Genomic DNA, 18,120 nt, shown 5'->3' on the forward strand with positions numbered 1-18,120 from the left:
CCTCAACCATGTCCTCGGAGAGGTTTAGGTCTATCAAATCATGCCTAATCCTCTCATCCCAAGTCAATTTCGGTCGTCCTCTACCCCTCCTCCCCTCTATAGTAATGTTTTCTACGGATCTAACAGGATTCGTCGTCTGTCTTCTCTTTACATGTCCAAACCATCTCAATCTCCCCTCTCTTATCTTGTCTGCTATGTTCGTCACCTCTAATCTCTCGCGAAACACAACGTTTCTTATTCGGTCTAGCCTTGTGTGCCCACACATCCAACGTAGCATTCTCATTTCTGCTACCTCTATCTTCCGCACTTGTACCTTCTTGATAGCCCAACAATCTGTTCCATATAGCATTGCAGGTCTAACTGCCACCCTATAGAATTTTCCCTTTAGTTTAGTCGGGAAACTCTTGTCGCACAATATACCTGTGGCTGCTTTCCATCTACACCATCCTACCTGAACTAGGTGGGTCACATCACTGTCTAATTCCCCATCGCTCTGTACAAATGATCCTAAATACTTGAACTTCGTTACCTGCGGTACCACCTGCCCTTCAATTGTGATCTGTGCGTCTTCATTGTCGTTTATCCCACCAAAATCACAATGGAGGTACTCCGTCTTAGATCGGCTAATCTTTAAACCTTTTGTCTCTAAGGTTGTTCGCCACTCCTCAAGCCTCAAGCCTAATCTTTAAACCTTTTATTATGTTTTTATAGAGAAGACAAAATAAATAAAAGAGAGAAAAGTAACAAAATCAAGAAAACGAAGTGAATTTGGAATACCACCGGTCTACTTAAATCTTCATCTTCTCCACATATTTCTCACATCAATATCCACCATTACAACATGAATAACCCCAAAGGATCCATCGTCTTTACCACCGTCGGCCGCCCTTACTACGGCTTCGACGTCTTCTCCACTCCCACCGACTTCTCTTCATCTCCTCCCACTGAACACCGCCTCACCGACGGCGTTTCCATCAACTTCAACGCCCAGTTCGTCGGACCGGACGATACCAACCGCCGCATAGTTTACATTTCCGAAAGAACTGGTTCACCAAAAATCTACCTAGACTCCGACCCGTTACCCTCAGCTCCGGCAAGTCTGTTTCACGACCGTCCGATTATTAACAACGGCCGTCTGTACTTCATATCCGCTCACGAGGCTCCTGATGCCCCGTTCAAAAGCTGGTCGGCACTTTACGCCGTCGAATTAGACGGCCGTTCTGATACCGTGTCTCGATTAACACCTTACGGATGTGTTGATTACAGTCCCTAGGTTTCTCAATCCGGTGGCTTAATCGCCGTCGCATCGTACGGCGTTCGCCCCTGGGGCGGTGAGTTTCACCATATGGAAACGGATATCGTTGTTTTCCGTTTATCCGATCCGAATAACCGATGGACTGTGTGTTCACTAGGCGGCTGGCCTACCTGGTCTGGTGATAACACTATTTACTTTCACCGCCAAACAGACGACGGTTGGTGGAGTATTTTTAGTATCGAATTACCTTCAAGTTTTGACAGTCCGGTAACAGCTCCATTACGTGTGACTCCTCCAGGAGTTCATTGTTTCACGCCTGCCGCAAATGCACGACCGCAGGCAAATTGCGGTCGCTACGCGGAGGAAAGGCGAAAGTTACCGCCATATCGAAATATTCGATGTCGAATTAGAGAAGTTTTATACGGTTACTAAGGTTTTAAATCCTAATTTCCATCACTACAATCCGTTCGTCTCACCGAACTCAGGTTATTTAGGTTATCACCGGTTCAGAGGCGAATCAAATGAATTGAGTGAATCAGGAGAATTAGTCATTCCTCACTTAAGTCTAGTTTCATCTCCTATTAAGGAGCTTAGAATGTTAAGACTTAACGGCTCATTTCCGTCATTTTCTCCTTCTGGTGATCTGATTGCACTCAATCCTGATTTTGACTCAAATCCTGGACTGGACGTGGTTAAATCAGACGGTTCAAAGAGGTGGAGTCTGATCAAAGGACGAGTATCATTCTACAACTCATGGAGTCCAACGGAACCTAACGTCATATTCACATCAATCGGACCAATATTTGAATCGGTAAAAGCTACGGTTCAAATCGCTAGGGTTTCGTTTGATTTAAACGACGCTAACGTTAAAGTTAAGATACTTACTCGCGAGGAGACCGGTAACAACGCGTTTCCGTCATGTTCACCTGACGGAAAACATATAGTTTTCAGATCCGGCCGGTCTGGACACAAAAATTTATACATTATGGACGCTATAGAAGGTGAATTTAAAGAAGACGGAATACGTCAAGTAACTGACGGAGAATGGATTGACACTATGCCTAGCTGGTCACCGGACGGGAAGCTTATTGCGTTTTCATCTAACCGTCATAATCCGGCGAGTGTTGAACATTTCAGTATATACGTCATGCGTCCTGACGGGAGTGACGTACGCATGGTGTACGTGGCGGGAGCTGAAGGTGTTAGAATAAATATATTTATATATTTATTTATGGCCCTTATGATTATTTATATTATTATAATTGATCAAATAATATCATAAGCCTTATTAGATAATAGGTAAAAGCTTGATGGACGCTTTTACCCTTAAGACTAATTAAAAGGTTTCCCCTTGGGTGTATATATATAGAGAGATAATTAGAGAGTCTAAGGTTGGTTAATTGGCTAATCATAACACCTCAGAGTCACCCCACAACTCTCTCTCTCAAATCGTGTTCATCAAGAACACATAACTCCATCCTAACCGATACACCCTAAAGGGGAACCGAATCAGATTAAGAAGATGTCGATCTCCAACATAACTGGATTATCAGGTATTACATCCTTACTCGTTTCCATTATATCATCAAATAGAAGAAACTGATCAACATGTGGTATCAGAGCATGATGTTGATTAATCAGTTTCTTCGATGTCCATAAAACTGGAATTAAAATCGGAAACGAATTTTTGTTTAAAACCCTTATGTTTACGGTTTTGATCATCATCATAAAATTGATTGGATTTGATGTTCGTATTACTTCCAACGAATTGTCAGGTCTGATTAAAACCTGTTTATTATCAAAACCTGATTATTTTCGAAATCTGTTTTACAAAACGTTAAGATTTCGATTCCAGTGTTATTAATCTGATAAAATAATCGAATTATCAGTTTCATTATTTTTTGAAACTGTTCTTATTTTCGAAGATGTTCTTGATGAACATCATAATTTTCGAAAAACTAACACTAATTTGGATTAACTTGGGAAACTGAAATCTGTTAAAGAGATAATGTTATCTCTAAATTTAATTTCAAAATCTTTTAAATAAAATAAAAGATATTATTTTGAAATCTTATTAAATTTTGAGATAATCTAAAATTTTAACAGAATCTCCCAAATCCCTTAAAATTAGGAAATAGGTTATCAGGTTGATTAAAATTAATTTTTCGAATTCTGCTAATGTTGCGAATCAAGGCATCCATTCGCAACAAATGGACTCCAATCGCAACAAACAAGATGTTGCGAAATCGCATGATGTTGCGAGTACTCTTAATCGCAACAACTATGTTGCGAGTGCTTTAAATCTTGCGAGTAACATGTTGCGATTATCCACTAATTATGTTGCGAATCAGAACCTGGCATCACAAAATGTTGCGAAAGGGACACATGTTGTGAAAGGTCACTAATGTTGCGAGTGCTTAAGATGTTGCGAGTATTACCTATGGATGTTGCGATCAGCCTTGAGATGTTGCGAGTATTACCTTATGTTGCGAGTACTCTTAATCGCAACAATTATGTTGCGAGTACTTCAAATCGCAACAATGCTGATTACATCGCAACAACATCATTCGCAACATCTCTTATAAAGCATTAATCGCAACATTACTTATGACCTCACTATCCGCAACATCTAAAATCCCCTAACCAAATTCGCAACATTATTTCGAAGTAATCGCAACTTCTCTTATATCTTAGATGTTGCGAGATGATCAGAAACCCTTATGATAACCTAACTGATTAAGGGGCCCTGTTTGTTTTTTTTAGGGGTAGCAAAACATTTGCACCCGAACCCAAGCAGGGGGCGCTGCCCCCCGCACCCCCCGTTAAATTACTTAACTTAAATAACACTTCTAGTTCACTTCTGCCCAACGGTGATGTTTAACCTAATATTGTTATTTAAGTCTAATTAAGTATGTCACTTAAAAGTGTATGTCCTAACATTATCAGACATTCGCGTGATTTTAGTTTTGCCTTAAATACACAAAAGTTTTCACTTCTGCCCAACGGTGATGTGTTATACTTAGTGCATTGCAAACCTACTTAGTGCCTAAAATCTTAATTGTCTCACTTCTGCCCAACGGTGATGTGTTACAATTAATTTTGCACAAAACTTTAATTTTCATAATTGCTTGAATATATTAACTTCTGCCCAACGGTGATGTGTTTTTATTTAAGTAGAACTTAATTTAAGTCTGTTATTTTGGTGTTTTATAATAGACTATATCACAGCTTCCTTATATAATGGTCCTTACTTGTTTGCCTGCTTTAGATTAAGTGCCCTTAGATCACTCTAAATTCTTCCTTAAGTTTCCAACTAGATGCCTTATTTAGATTAGTATCTTATTTTCTCATCTTATTTCCATCAGCTCCCAACTGTGGGATTGAAACCTTGACTGGCGCTAACTTTACTGCTTGGAAAGACTCCCTTACGCTGACACTTGGTATGCTGGACTATGATCACGCGCTCAGACATGAAGCTCCTCCTGCTCTTACTGATAAGAGCACAGCTGAACAAAAACTTGCTCATGAAAGGTGGGAGAAGTGTAACAGGATGTCACTTATGCTGATCAAGAACTCTATTACTGCTACCATCAGAGGAGCCATTCCTGATTCAACTATCGCCAAGACTTATCTGGCTTCTGTGGAGGAACAATTCAAGGGAACGTCTAAGGCACATGCTTGCACTCTTATGCTTAAGTTGGTGACTACAAAGTATGATGGAAGGAGCGGTATTCGTGAGCACATCATGATGATGCAAGACACGTCGAACAAGCTTAAAGACTTGGACATGTCAATCAGTGAGGGTTTCTTAGTCCAATTCATTATGACTTCTCTTCCTGCTTCTTATGAGACTTTTAAAGTCAATTACAACACACAGAAAGAAAAATGGTCAATGAGTGAGTTGATCGTTATGTGTGTCCAAGAAGAGGAACGTCAGAAAGTGGACAAACCTGAGATGGCTTACCTTATGACTACCGATAATTCCAAGAAGCGGAAAGGAAGTTTCAAAAAGAAAGCTGCTTCTAAGTTCCAGAAAAACAATCCAAGTACAAGCACTGCCTCCAGCTCTAAGAATCCTTCAGGGAAGTTTTTCTGCAAGTTCTGTCGTCTGACAGATCATAAGCAGAAGGACTGCCCAAAATTTAAGGAATGGCTGGCTAAGAAAGGTAATGATCTCTTTATGATACTTGAGTCCTTTAATTTAGAAGTTCCATCTAATACTTGGTGGGTTGATAACGGTTCAACTGTTCATGTATCCAATTCTTTACAGGGATTCCTTACAATCCAGAAGCTGGAGGGAAACCGAAGAACACTAAAGATGCCTAATGGAAAGCCTCTAGTAGTCAAGGCTGTGGGAACTTTTGAATTACGCATGAGAACTGGGTTTTGTATTAAACTTTATGATACCTTATATATTCCTGAAATTACCAGGAATCTTGTATCAGGAATAAAGTTAGACAATGACGGTTATGTAATTTCTCATGGTCATGGCAAACTTACTATTAGCTTTGAATCTAAAGTTGTTGGTTTTGGCTATCTGGATGGTCTCTATAAATTAGAATTGGATGATGATTTTACCAAGTCTTTGTTATCATATAATCTTAATGAATCACTAACAAAGAATAAACGAAAACGAGACTTAGAAACCTCATCTAAGTTGTGGCATGAACGTTTAGGCCACATTTCACGAGAACGATTATCTCGACTCGTGAAGGATGAAGTCTTACCATCTCTCGATTTCACTGATTTTGGAACTTGTGTCAAATGCCTTAAAGGTAAAATGACATCAGCGAATAAGAAAGGTGCTACAAGGAGTTCTAATTTATTAGAAATTATTCACACTGATATCAGTGGTCCTTACACTATCGCTGGAATAACTGGACATAATTCATTTATCACTTTCATTGATGATTATTCACGCTACATGTACTTGTATCTCATTAAGGAAAAATCTGAATCATTAACAACTTTTAAAGACTATAAAACTGAAGTTGAAAAACAATTAGGTCTTCAAATTAAAGTTGTTCGATCAGATAGAGGAGGTGAGTATTATGGTAGACATACTGACATTGGACAAGCTCCTGGCCCATTTTATGAATTTTGTAAAAGCCAGGGGATTGTGAACCAATATACCATGCCCGGTACTCCTCAGCAGAACGGTGTTGCTGAGAGAAGAAATAGAACCCTAATGAACATGGTTCGCAGTATGTTGGCCAACTCTAATTTACCTCAATTTCTCTGGACTGAGGCCTTAAAGACAGCTGCTCATATACTAAATAGGGTTCCTTCCAAATCTGTCCCTAAAACTCCTTATGAACTTTGGACAGGGAGGAAACCGAATCTAAGATATATGAAAGTATGGGGCTGTCTTGCTGAAGCAAAGCTTTATAATCCTTTTCTAAAGAAACTTGACCCGAAAACGATCAGCTGTTTCTTTATCGGCTATCCTGATCACTCAAAGGGTTATCGCTTCTATTGTCCTTCTCACATTACTAGAATTGTAGAAACCAGGCGTGCCGCATTCCTTGAGGATTTTAAGGTCAGTGGGAGCAGTGAAAATCCTAATGCTGATTTGCAAGAAGCACAAGACGCGGGGGAGAGGGATTCCTCGCTCACATTAACTCCGATTACTCCTCTTGTACTCAATGCTGCACCGCATGTCACTGCACCAAATTCTACAGAACTTATCATACCAGAAAATGAAGTCACATTAAACGATCAATATCAACACAATGCTGAACCCGATAATCAACCCAGAAGGTCATCTAGGCCCAAAAAGCCTACTAATTTTGGTGATTATGTAACCTTTCTGGCTGAAGCTGAAGAAATGGATGATGGAAAGCTTAATGATCCTACCTCTTATCATGAAGCCATTAACAGTGATCAATCTTCTAATTGGAATAAAGCTATGACTGACGAGCTTGAATCCATGAAGCAAAATGACGTTTGGGATTTGGTTGAATTACCCAGCGGTGTCAAACCCGTAGGATGTAAATGGGTCTTCAAAACAAAACTGGATCCGAATGGAAACGTTGAACGCTATAAGGCGAGATTGGTTGCAAAAGGCTATACTCAGAAAGAGGGAATCGATTATCAAGAGACCTTTTCTCCAGTTTCTCGAAAAGATTCTTTAAGGATTGTCATGGCTCTAGTAGCTCATTATGATTTGGAGCTACATCAGATGGATGTCAAAACTGCTTTCCTTAATGGTGACTTGGATGAGGACGTGTTCATGACACAGCCTGAAGGTTTCAAACCCAAAGGGCAAGAACACTTAGTCTGCAAGTTAAAGAAATCTATATACGGGCTAAAGCAAGCATCGCGTCAATGGTATCTAAAGTTTGATGAAGTCATGAAGAAACAGGGTTTCGAAAAAAATCAAGTGGATCAATGCACCTACCTCAAGATGAGTGGGAGCAATTTTACTATTCTTGTCCTTTACGTAGATGACATTCTACTGGCAAGTAATAGCTTAGACATGTTGTGTGAGTCGAAGCGCTTACTTTCGCGAAATTTTGACATGAAGGATCTCGGAGAGGCTTCTTACGTTATTGGCATCGAAATACACCGAGATAGACACAATGGGATCTTAGGTCTATCCCAAAGGGCCTACATTGAGCGTGTCCTAACCCGTTACAACATGAAAGATTGCAACCCCTCTGCAGCTCCAGTAGTTAAAGGAGATGTTTTTGGCTCATTCCAAAGTCCGAAAACAGAGGCTGAAAAGGCGCAAATGAGAATGATACCTTATGCATCAGTAGTTGGAAGCCTTATGTATGCTCAGGTCTGTACTCGTCCAGATATCGCCTACATCACTGGAATGCTTGGGCGTTATCAGACTAATCCTGGTCTGGCTCATTGGAAAGCAGCTAAGAAGGTCTTAAGATATCTGCAAGGGACGAAAGACTATAATTTGACTTATAGAAGAAGTGATCATTTGGAAGTGGTGGGTTATTCTGACTCTGACTTTGCTAAATGCAAAGATGATAAGAAATCCACTTCAGGGTATATCTTTATGTTAGCAGGCGGACCTATTTCATGGAAGAGTCATAAACAACAGTTGACTGCAACTTCTACCATGATGGCAGAATACATAGTTGTTTACAACGCTACCTGTCAGGGAATGTTGCTTAGGAATCTTGTCACTGGACTCAAAATTGTCAATTCCATTTCTAGACCATTGAAGCTTTACTGTGATAACTCAGCTGCCGTTAGTTTCTCGAACAGTAACAGTTCGACTGGCGCTGGACTATTTCTTGATACAAAGTTTTTGTTCGTACGTGAACGAATTGAGGAAAATAATCTTTGTATTGAGTATATAAGTACTAAAGATATGCTTGCGGATCCGATGACAAAAGGTCTCCCATCTAAAGTATTCGAAGAATTTGTTTCGAGAATGGGCTTATTTAAAGATCTTATTTAATGGCATATTGTACTTACTTACGTTTATTAATAAAAGTTTCCTCACTTACTTGATTTACTTGTCTCTTAATATGTTCACGCTAGCCTAATGACATATAGACACTAATATGTAAGTCAAAATTAAGGGAATGATTTGATCCTAATGGTTAAGTTTTAAATTTGGATTGTAGTATGATTAATGGGGGTCTTGTTTCGATTACTGATTCAATGACTGTATTTCTCTGCTACATTTGGGTTTAGAACTAAAATGAGTATTAATTCCTGCGCAGGCTTACCTAATGCTCATAATAAATAATCACTCGGCCAAGTGGGAGAATGTTAGAATAAATATATTTATATATTTATTTATGGCCCTTATGATTATTTATATTATTATAATTGATCAAATAATATCATAAGCCTTATTAGATAATAGGTAAAAGCTTGATGGACGCTTTTACCCTTAAGACTAATTAAAAGGTTTCCCCTTGGGTGTATATATAGAGAGATAATTAGAGAGTCTAAGGTTGGTTAATTGGCTAATCATAACACCTCAGAGTCACCCCACAACTCTCTCTCTCAAATCGTGTTCATCAAGAACACATAACTCCATCCTAACCGATACACCCTAAAGGGGAACCGAATCAGATTAAGAAGATGTCGATCTCCAACATCACTGGATTATCAGGTATTACATCCTTACTCGTTTCCATTATATCATCAAATAGAAGAAACTGATCAACAGAAGGATCTGAGGCGGTGGATAGAGAGAGGATAAACCACGTGTGTTTCAGTGCTGATTGCGAGTGGTTGTTGTTCACGGCGAACATTGGCGGAGTGACGGTGGATCCGGTGTCGTTGCCTAACCAGTTTCAGCCGTACGGGGATTTGTTTGTGGTAAGGTTGGATGGAAGTGGGCTCCGTCGGCTGACGTGGAATGGGTATGAGAATGGGACTCCTGCGTGGCATCCAGGAGGTGAAACGAAGTTGGGGAGTTTGGGGTTGGACGGTGTTGGTGTTGGTGTTGGAGAAAAGTTGACTGGTCAATTTGATGAACCGCTTTGGATCACTTGTGATTTGTGAATTGTGATTTTGTTTATGGTGAATTATAAATTAAATAAGTCTTGTATGTTTTATTTGTATTTGTCTTTTCCCAATAAAATGAGTTTTTTTTGTTGGTTTTTTTTTTAAAAAAAAAAGAGAAACTCTTTCAAAGTGAACTCTAATACAAACTAAGTTAGCTTAATTTGGCTTGAATTTTATGTTTAATCTGTTTCATATATGTATTCAAAAAATTGCATGTGCGGTGAATATTTATAATACAAATGTAGCTCTCATAAAAGGGATAAGTTTACTCGGTTGGAAGTTGAAGAGAGATGGATATGAATTTGGGTAAGGTCTCACACTTTATTTGAGGCAAGAAATATTCATACCGATGAATAGAAAACGTCAAAAAGGCAAGTTCATACGCACACACTCTTAAGGCCATATCTAATGGGGCTATAATTTGGGCGATTTTAGGTGCGAACACCGCCCCTTTGCGATTTTTTGGGCGTAAAGGGGCGGGGGGCGAGTTCTTCTCATCGCCTGGAAGAAAGGGCGAATTTCAGGTTGTGGGGGCGACATGTATGGATATGTGTGTGTTATATATACATACATATATATATATATATATATATATTATATTACTATTTGTAGCCTGTACACCATTACACCCCAAAAACAAATTCTCACCCCTTGCTGACTAGACGCAAAACGCCCTAATTTGTAGCCCCTTCACTACGCATAGCCTAATAGATCAATATGAAGATGTCACATGTATAGGAAGTACGCGCAAAGACCCCATGACAGTCATAGACAACCATGTAGGGGTAGATGTGGGTTAAACATATAATTAAAGTAAAATATATAAGTATTGTTTAAATAAAAAAGGATAGATTGGGGAATGAAATGTGATATATATTTTTTAAGGATCTTTAAATTTTAAGAATAAACGAGTTTTTCTAACTCGTGCATTGTGGCTTATGAGTATACATTAGATGACGGTTGTAGATAATGAAAATCCGGTATACAAGTTCTGTTTGTATTGGTTTGGTTCTTTTAATTACCAGTACGGTACCAACAATCAGTATGTTAATTCACAATGGGTAAAGCCAACCAAAAGAGTGGACAATAACATAAACATACTATTAGCAGTGCATTTTGTTGCTTTTTTGCCTTTTATATCTGATATCGACGTAAACACTGCATCTAATGGTTATTTGTTACTTTTGTATGAAGCTGTAAAATGAAAAAAGAATGCTCTCAATTAAAAGCATCCTACAATATTACAACGAGTTTTACTAGGAATACGACATAAATAAATGCAAATATGACTAAGTCCGAATTTAATCTTGTCTAGTTGACTACATGTAAAAGAATTGATTTTAAAAATTTTCCTCTACATCAAGTGATTATCTAAACGTAATGTTATACAATTTAGAAGAACCCGTAAAACCATAGTCTTTAAATTACAAATAACCTTCTAAGTAAATCAAAAGACAACAAATCAAAGAATTACGGGTCGTTTCGTTAAAGCTTGAGTTCAACAATCAATTCAAGTTGTAGAGGGTGATTTATTTCAATTTGTCGTGTGTATGCTCGCAATAGATAAACAACAACGATTACACTCCGATTATGGTTTAGTCTATACACATCAAAGTGTATTGATGTGATTTACGTCCAATTTTCAAAGTGTATTGATGGTTGTTGGGATGAAGAAAATGGAGGTAGCTGTGAGATGGTACTGCGATGGTGCTCGGGTGAGGTGCTCGAAGCCGGTGACAGGGAAGACGACACGCAACTTGTTGTCGAGCTTAAAAAAGGTTAACAAGAAGCGACAAAAGATGAAATCAATCATGGAAGTGATTGATAGTCTTAAATGAACATATGAATGCGATAAAACATGAAATTGAAAGGATGAACGGTTACATTCCGTGATAAAAAAGCCGCATCTCCTATCTCCCTTACATATCTCGACCGAAGAAGAACAAATGATATATTTGTTGTTTATAGTAATTTAATAATTAACAAGTGAGATAATCATAATAATATACATAATTTATAGGAATAAAGAAACACAAGTAAAATTTAACTTTACTTATTAATATATTATTATTGTTATTATTATTAATTTATATTTTGGTCGATCTTGCCCTCAACGCTTATAATAATAATTTTTCAAAATCCCCAAATCCTTCTTCCGTTCACGAACCCTAGCTGCCGCAAATCCTCAATTGTCTTCATCGATTGAATCCGATCAACCAATCAATCAAGCTCACACACTCATTAACGATGGACGATACTTGTGCCGTGTGTGCCGAGAGCCTCGAGTGGGTTGCGTACGGAAGCTGTGGACACAAAGAAGTATGTTCCACCTGCGTTGCTCGTCTCAGATTCATATGTGCTGATCGCCGCTGCTGCATCTGCAAATCAGACTCTCCTATCATCTTTGTTACCAAGGTTTTATTCTAAACCCTCATCTATATTCTTCATGGGTCTTACATCATTTTCGGGTTCGGGTCAAAATTTCGGGTCTGGGTTCGTGTCAAAATTTCGAGTTTGGGTCAAAGTTTCGGGTCTGGGTTTGTGTCAGATTTTTGGGGTTTGGGTTCGGGTCAAAATTTTGGGACTGGGTTCGGGTTGTGCCGAATTTTGGGGCGAACCCACGACTCGTTTAACATCTTTAGGGAAATTGATGACTGATTGATATGATTGGGCTGTTTTTGCAGGCTTTAGGGGACTATACGAAGACGATAAGTGATTTCTCGGTATTTCCGTTGGAAAACAAAGAAGGTCGATTTGGATCGTATTGGTATCATGAGGACACACAGTCGTACTTTGACGATTTGGATCAGTACAAGATGATTAAAGCCATGTGCAGGCTGTCTTGTAGTGTGTGTGATAAGATGGAGGATAATTCAACTAGTAATAATAATAATATTAAGTCTAAGAGGAAAGCTAGGTTTCGTGACATTGTGCAGCTTAAGGGGCATCTGTTTCATCAGCATAGTTTGTTCATGTGCAGCTTGTGTTTGGAAGGGAGAAAGGTTGCCTTTGAAACTTTATTATTTATTTTTTTATGTATGCAAATTGGCTAACATAAACCGTGGTAACGTATAGAATCCAGATAGCATAAAGTGTGGCGTAGGGAATCAGAACAACAATATAACAAAAAGTACTAAAGAAAATATTAGTATATTACCGATAACGCTAAATTGTGAGAAAACAATAGTAGTAACGAATGAAACAGTAGAGAGATATGAATAAGGTAGCGCACGTTTTCTTGAAAGTGCCTATACGCTTCCTTAACAAATCTTGGTAAAGTATTATAGTTATTCTCTAATTCCCGTATTAAATATGAACATTATTAATATTCTTGTCGGTTATAACTTGAAGCAACTGTGAAGGAAGTCATTTATAATCTCTTATGTTTGTAAATTGACTTTTTAAGAATTAATTAAGAGTATCATTAAAACACAAGAAGAAGTGAGATTGGATATCCTCAACTAAGCACTTGTAGTGTAGGAAACTTAGTATACATGTGTTGACTTGTCTAATAAACGGGTTGACCCACTAACTCGTTTATGGCTCGTTTAATTCATTTGTTTACAATTTGAACATTACCAACCTGTTGACATGTTTAGATAAATGTGTTAAACGTGTTGTGCTAGGGTTACATGATTTCTAGAGTGTGTTAGAGTTATTATAATTTTTTTTGACACAGATAAAAATATAGGTCGTGTTTTGGTTGTATAAATTAACTCGCCAACTTTTGACACAAATAAAAATATAGGTCGTGTTCAGGTTATATAAATCAACTCGCCAACCCATCACTCTGACATGATTGACATCCCTAGTTGCAAATGAGTTATAGTAACAAGTACGATTTAGCAGAATCATAACGTAACATATAGATTTGATGTACTAAATTAGGAGCCATTGCTTAAATGATAAGTTTTAGAGGAAATGAATATTTTTGAGCTTATCAAGAAAACAAGGCATCCAAATATTACTTCATGCGCTTTACATTTGTTGTGTCTTTATTTTATAAAGTTATTGCTTTACCCGTTATTATCATCTTTTTCTTATTATTGTGTACATTACAAATCAGGTATTTATATGTGAGCAAAATCTGTATTCAAAAGCACAATTAAAGCAGCATATAAGCACAGGTGACTCCGAAGTTGATGGAACCGAAAGTGAAAGAGGTGGTTTTCAAGGGCATCCTTTATGCGAATTTCACAGGTCACCGTTTTATGGTGATAACGAGCTTTACACACACATGAATACTGAGCATTTTAAGTGTCATATATGCCAAAGGTAACATAGCTTTGTGTTCTTTAAGACATCCTTTTACAGGTGTAAACTAACAGAATGATCACGGATGATGCATGTTCATGTTCGTTCGTTCGCATAACTTTAATTGAACAAACAATTAAACACTGACAATTAAATTAACAGAATGTTTTTGTTTGTGTTTATTCGTAAAAATGAATGTGTTCTTGTTCAGTTATGTTTGTTCGTTACCAGTATAAACGAATGGTTCATGAACGTAAACGAACAAGTATAACTGAACATAGTTGAACGGACTTGAATGAACATAATTGAACGATTGCCATTTAAAAAGTGAACGTGAATTTCAGTTTAATGGATGATATTTTAATGTCATAAAACTAGACTAAATTGATATGGGCCTAAAAGAGTCTATTGAATATATAAATGAATGAACATAGATAAACATAAATGAATGTAAATGAACGAACGTTTACAAATGGACATAAACGAGTTTAAAACAACGTTGAATATAAATGAAAGAACGAGACATGTGTTCACGATCATTCGTTTAACTGAACAAACTTCCCACCGACGGTTCACGAACAGTTCACTGAATGTTTGGTTCGTTTAAAGGCCTATAGGTCTAATACGAGTATTTAAACTTATCACTTTTTGAACCGCGCAGACAAACTCCTAGTAAATACGAGTATTACAAGGATTATGATGATTTGGAGGTAAGTTGTTTGTTTAAGCCAAAGACCATGTATTACATGGTTGATTTCTTTATTTTTTCTTTCCTTTTATGTCTTCATTTAATCAATAAAGCTACCATTTTACAGATGCATTTTCGCCAAGAACATTTTTTGTGTGAAGATGAGGCTTGTCTAATTAAGAAGTTTGTTGTTTTCCCGTCTGAAGCTGAAATGAAGGTATAAATGAACGTGCTCGTTAAGGAAATGGACGTGCTCGTGTTTGTATTTGGTCATTCGTTAAAAGTATAAATGAACGTTCATCAACGGCAACAAATGAACATAACTGATGTAGATAAACAAACATAACCGAGGAAAAATCAATTAAAAGTAAACGTGAACAGTGTGTTGGGCCTAAAAAGTTATTAAAACTAAATGGTAATGAATATAAATGAACGTAAAAGAATGAACTTAACAAACGTAACCCAACAAACATAAATGAATGTGAGTTAAGATTCACAAATGTAAATGAATGCTCATAACATAAATGAACAAACGAATCGCCTAAATGAATTTCCTACCAAACAGTTCACTAGATGCTCGGTTTGTTTACAGGCCTGTTTCTCTCTAATCGATTGAATCATATGCACACCTGTTATGATTCTATGAAGCAATAAGAAAAGCTCACTGTATACTCCCATGTTCTATATTCCATCATCATTTTCTAAATATTTTATTCACATAATTTTTAACAAATTACATCAGTAAAAAGATCTCAGTATGTTCATACTTTCCCAATATTGAAATCTTAGTGATCTTTAGAATAAATGATAATTTCATTACCAAAATAATTCTAGCATGTATTTATAGTTAATCATCCATTTCACAGTTTAGTCTCTAAATACATTAATGTTGAACTAACAGCATGCCTAAAATACATGGCGATATACACATCTCAAATAAAGTTGGGAGAAATTACAAAATTACCATTTAGGTTTTATTATTGTAACCATGTTTTTTTCTTTTAATGCAGGTGCACAATGCTCAGGAACACGGGGGTCGTATGTCAAGATCAAAGCGCAATGCTGCTCTTCAGGTTTGACCTTTTGTTATATTTTCATACGTGTTGGTAACAAGTAAAACCTGTTCGGATTGGGTTGACACACACACAAATACACATTTTTGTATTTTATTTAAGGAAGATTTATGTGGAGACCATGAGCAAGTCAAATTTGTATGTTTGAAATGCTCTTAAAGTGTAATTAATTGTATTGAATGGGCTACTTTTGATTAAAGTTGAATGTGACAAGTATGAGGTTGAACTCAACCGGAATACGATTGAAGATTGGCGACCAAACGTACGCGAAGTGGATTTTGGAACAACCCCATGCACTGGTCATTGCTCGTTGAGTATTGGTCAACGATGGGCTGGGCGTGATCAACGTTTGGCTTGCGTTGACCAGCTCTCAAGGCTGTTTTCGGGTCCATTTCACGCATGTTGAGTAATCAATCTTTGATCGTATTTGGCTCCAGTTTGACATAGTACGTGCTACATTCAAATCTTATAAAAGCTTAGCGCGTTCTGAGATGCATATAAAGTACCTAATGGGCATTTAAACACATAAAATTGACTCGATTGGGCCACCCAAGTATCTTATTTTATAGGCCACCCACTTATTTTTTTTCTTATATTGTATTTTTATTTTGATTAATAGTTATCAACTAGCTTCACATACCGCCGACACAACGAACAAGATAACCGACATGGAAGACGAAACACATTTCAACGTGATATATCCATATCCGAATCTGAGTTATCCCGAGCAATCGAAGCCAGCCTGCAAGGACCCGTTTCAAATTCCCGAGTTCCAGAATCTTCATCTTTAACTGGGCCTGAACATGTTAGCAATTCAAACGAAATTGACCTGTTAATTCAACCCTTTGAATCACTGGCCACAGATTCTGATCCACCTTCCCGGTATCTTATGGCGGTTTCACATAGATCCAGAAACGCCACGCTTCAAGAAGCGGCTTTCCCGCCACTTTCTACAGGGCCGCCACCAGTGCCCAAAAGCCCAACGCGCCACCCAAGAACAGCATGGCGGAAAATCTCTGTCGAAAAAAACCAAGTCAACGTGGTCAGCACCAGTCACGCTTGGCCTGCAGCAACCCGTTATAATAATCATCTACCTTCGTCAAGTTCTGCTTCTAGACCCGTGAACACCGCAACCACCGTAAACGCCGCATCGTTGGTTATATCTGGTCAACGGAAGTCAACTGACTTCCCGGTTCTAGCCTCATCTACCAAAATGAGCCATTCCACGTCAGCACCGAATCTAGTTGATACAGGCTCAGCATCCGACTTTCCTCCTGTTTCGACACTGGTTTCCACACGAAAAGTGCCTGAAAACGGGCCGAATGCAAAAAGTGTGGAGGAAGTATACGCTGCGAACAAGTCCATGGTAGAAAAGATACGCATGGGTTTGGGTGATGATCCTGAAAAATATAATAATTTTAAAGACATATCAGCCCAATATCGACAAGGGCTTATTGACGCGGAAACGTATTTGGTGTATGTGGAACAATTCGGGTTATCTCATCTTGTTCTTGATTTGGCCCGGCTTTTACCCGATAAAGAAAAAGAAAAAGAATTAATCACGGTTTATAATGCGAATCGGGCCTTGAGTGGCTCGAAAGGAAATGGTAAGAAAAGTAAAGGGAAAGGTATTCTTAATAATAATACTAATAATAATAGTTCGAGTAATAAGTTAGCAGATAGTATATTAAGTACGGTTCGGGAATTGCAATCGAACTACCGAATGCCGCAAGAAGAGGAGGTGGAGACACTGTCGAAGGATGGGTATCGGGCCACTGGTAAAGGGAAGTGGAAGGTGGAGGTTGATGATCGGACATCTCCTGGCGGTCAGCTTATTATAAAGCCGCCAAAGAGCGAAGGCGGTGGCGGAAGTGGTGTTGGTGGTGATGGAGAAGGGAAAAGTAAACAGAAAAAGAAAACGTCAAAGTTTCTTAGGGCTCGGTTAGGTAATGGTTCTTTGGCTTCACTTGATCTTGCAAATGGCGGGCCTAATGAGGAAGGATCAGGCGGGAACAATGAGAGTAACGATGGGGTACTGGTCCGTGGTGTGTGGCGTAACGGTGGGGGTCATAGACTCATGGGGAAAGACCAAAAAAGACCATAGAGTGATGCTTAGTATTTTGTGGCATGAGTGATAAAGATAAATCTTTATGCTGTGTTTATATGACAACAGCAAACTAGTGTTGATAGACCAAGTTGGTTCTTGATTTTCATTTTTGGTGTTTTTTGTTTGTTTGATATGAGAAGGAAGTTGCATAGGGTGGTGGACTGGACTATAAAGTTTATTTTTGGTGAATAAAAGTAAAAGTTTTACCTGTTTGTTACAAGTTGTATAAGCAGTAAACCAAATCGTTAATGTTGAG

At 38.1% G+C, this 18,120-nt stretch overlaps 2 pseudogenes across 2 annotated transcripts; both read left to right on the forward strand.

Annotated features, from left to right (window-relative positions):
• Nucleotides 1–781: 781 nt before the first annotated feature.
• On the forward strand, nucleotides 782–9,739 carry LOC143562543 (uncharacterized; annotated as a pseudogene). The gene is made up of 2 exons (XR_013140499.1): nucleotides 782–2,454; nucleotides 9,405–9,739. The product of XR_013140499.1 is annotated as an uncharacterized LOC143562543 (transcript).
• A 2,050-nt stretch (nucleotides 9,740–11,789) lies between these two features.
• On the forward strand, nucleotides 11,790–18,037 carry LOC143562544 (uncharacterized; annotated as a pseudogene). Its single transcript, XR_013140500.1, has 7 exons — nucleotides 11,790–12,157; nucleotides 12,427–12,744; nucleotides 13,809–14,017; nucleotides 14,658–14,706; nucleotides 14,812–14,901; nucleotides 15,695–15,757; nucleotides 16,377–18,037. The product of XR_013140500.1 is annotated as an uncharacterized LOC143562544 (transcript).
• Nucleotides 18,038–18,120: the final 83 nt, after the last annotated feature.

This window comes from Bidens hawaiensis, unplaced genomic scaffold, assembly GCF_021521415.1.
Source record: "Bidens hawaiensis isolate Kalapana, Puna unplaced genomic scaffold, B.hawaiensis_p1.1 tig00021032_1, whole genome shotgun sequence".
NCBI classification, from domain to species: Eukaryota; Viridiplantae; Streptophyta; class Magnoliopsida; order Asterales; family Asteraceae; genus Bidens; species Bidens hawaiensis.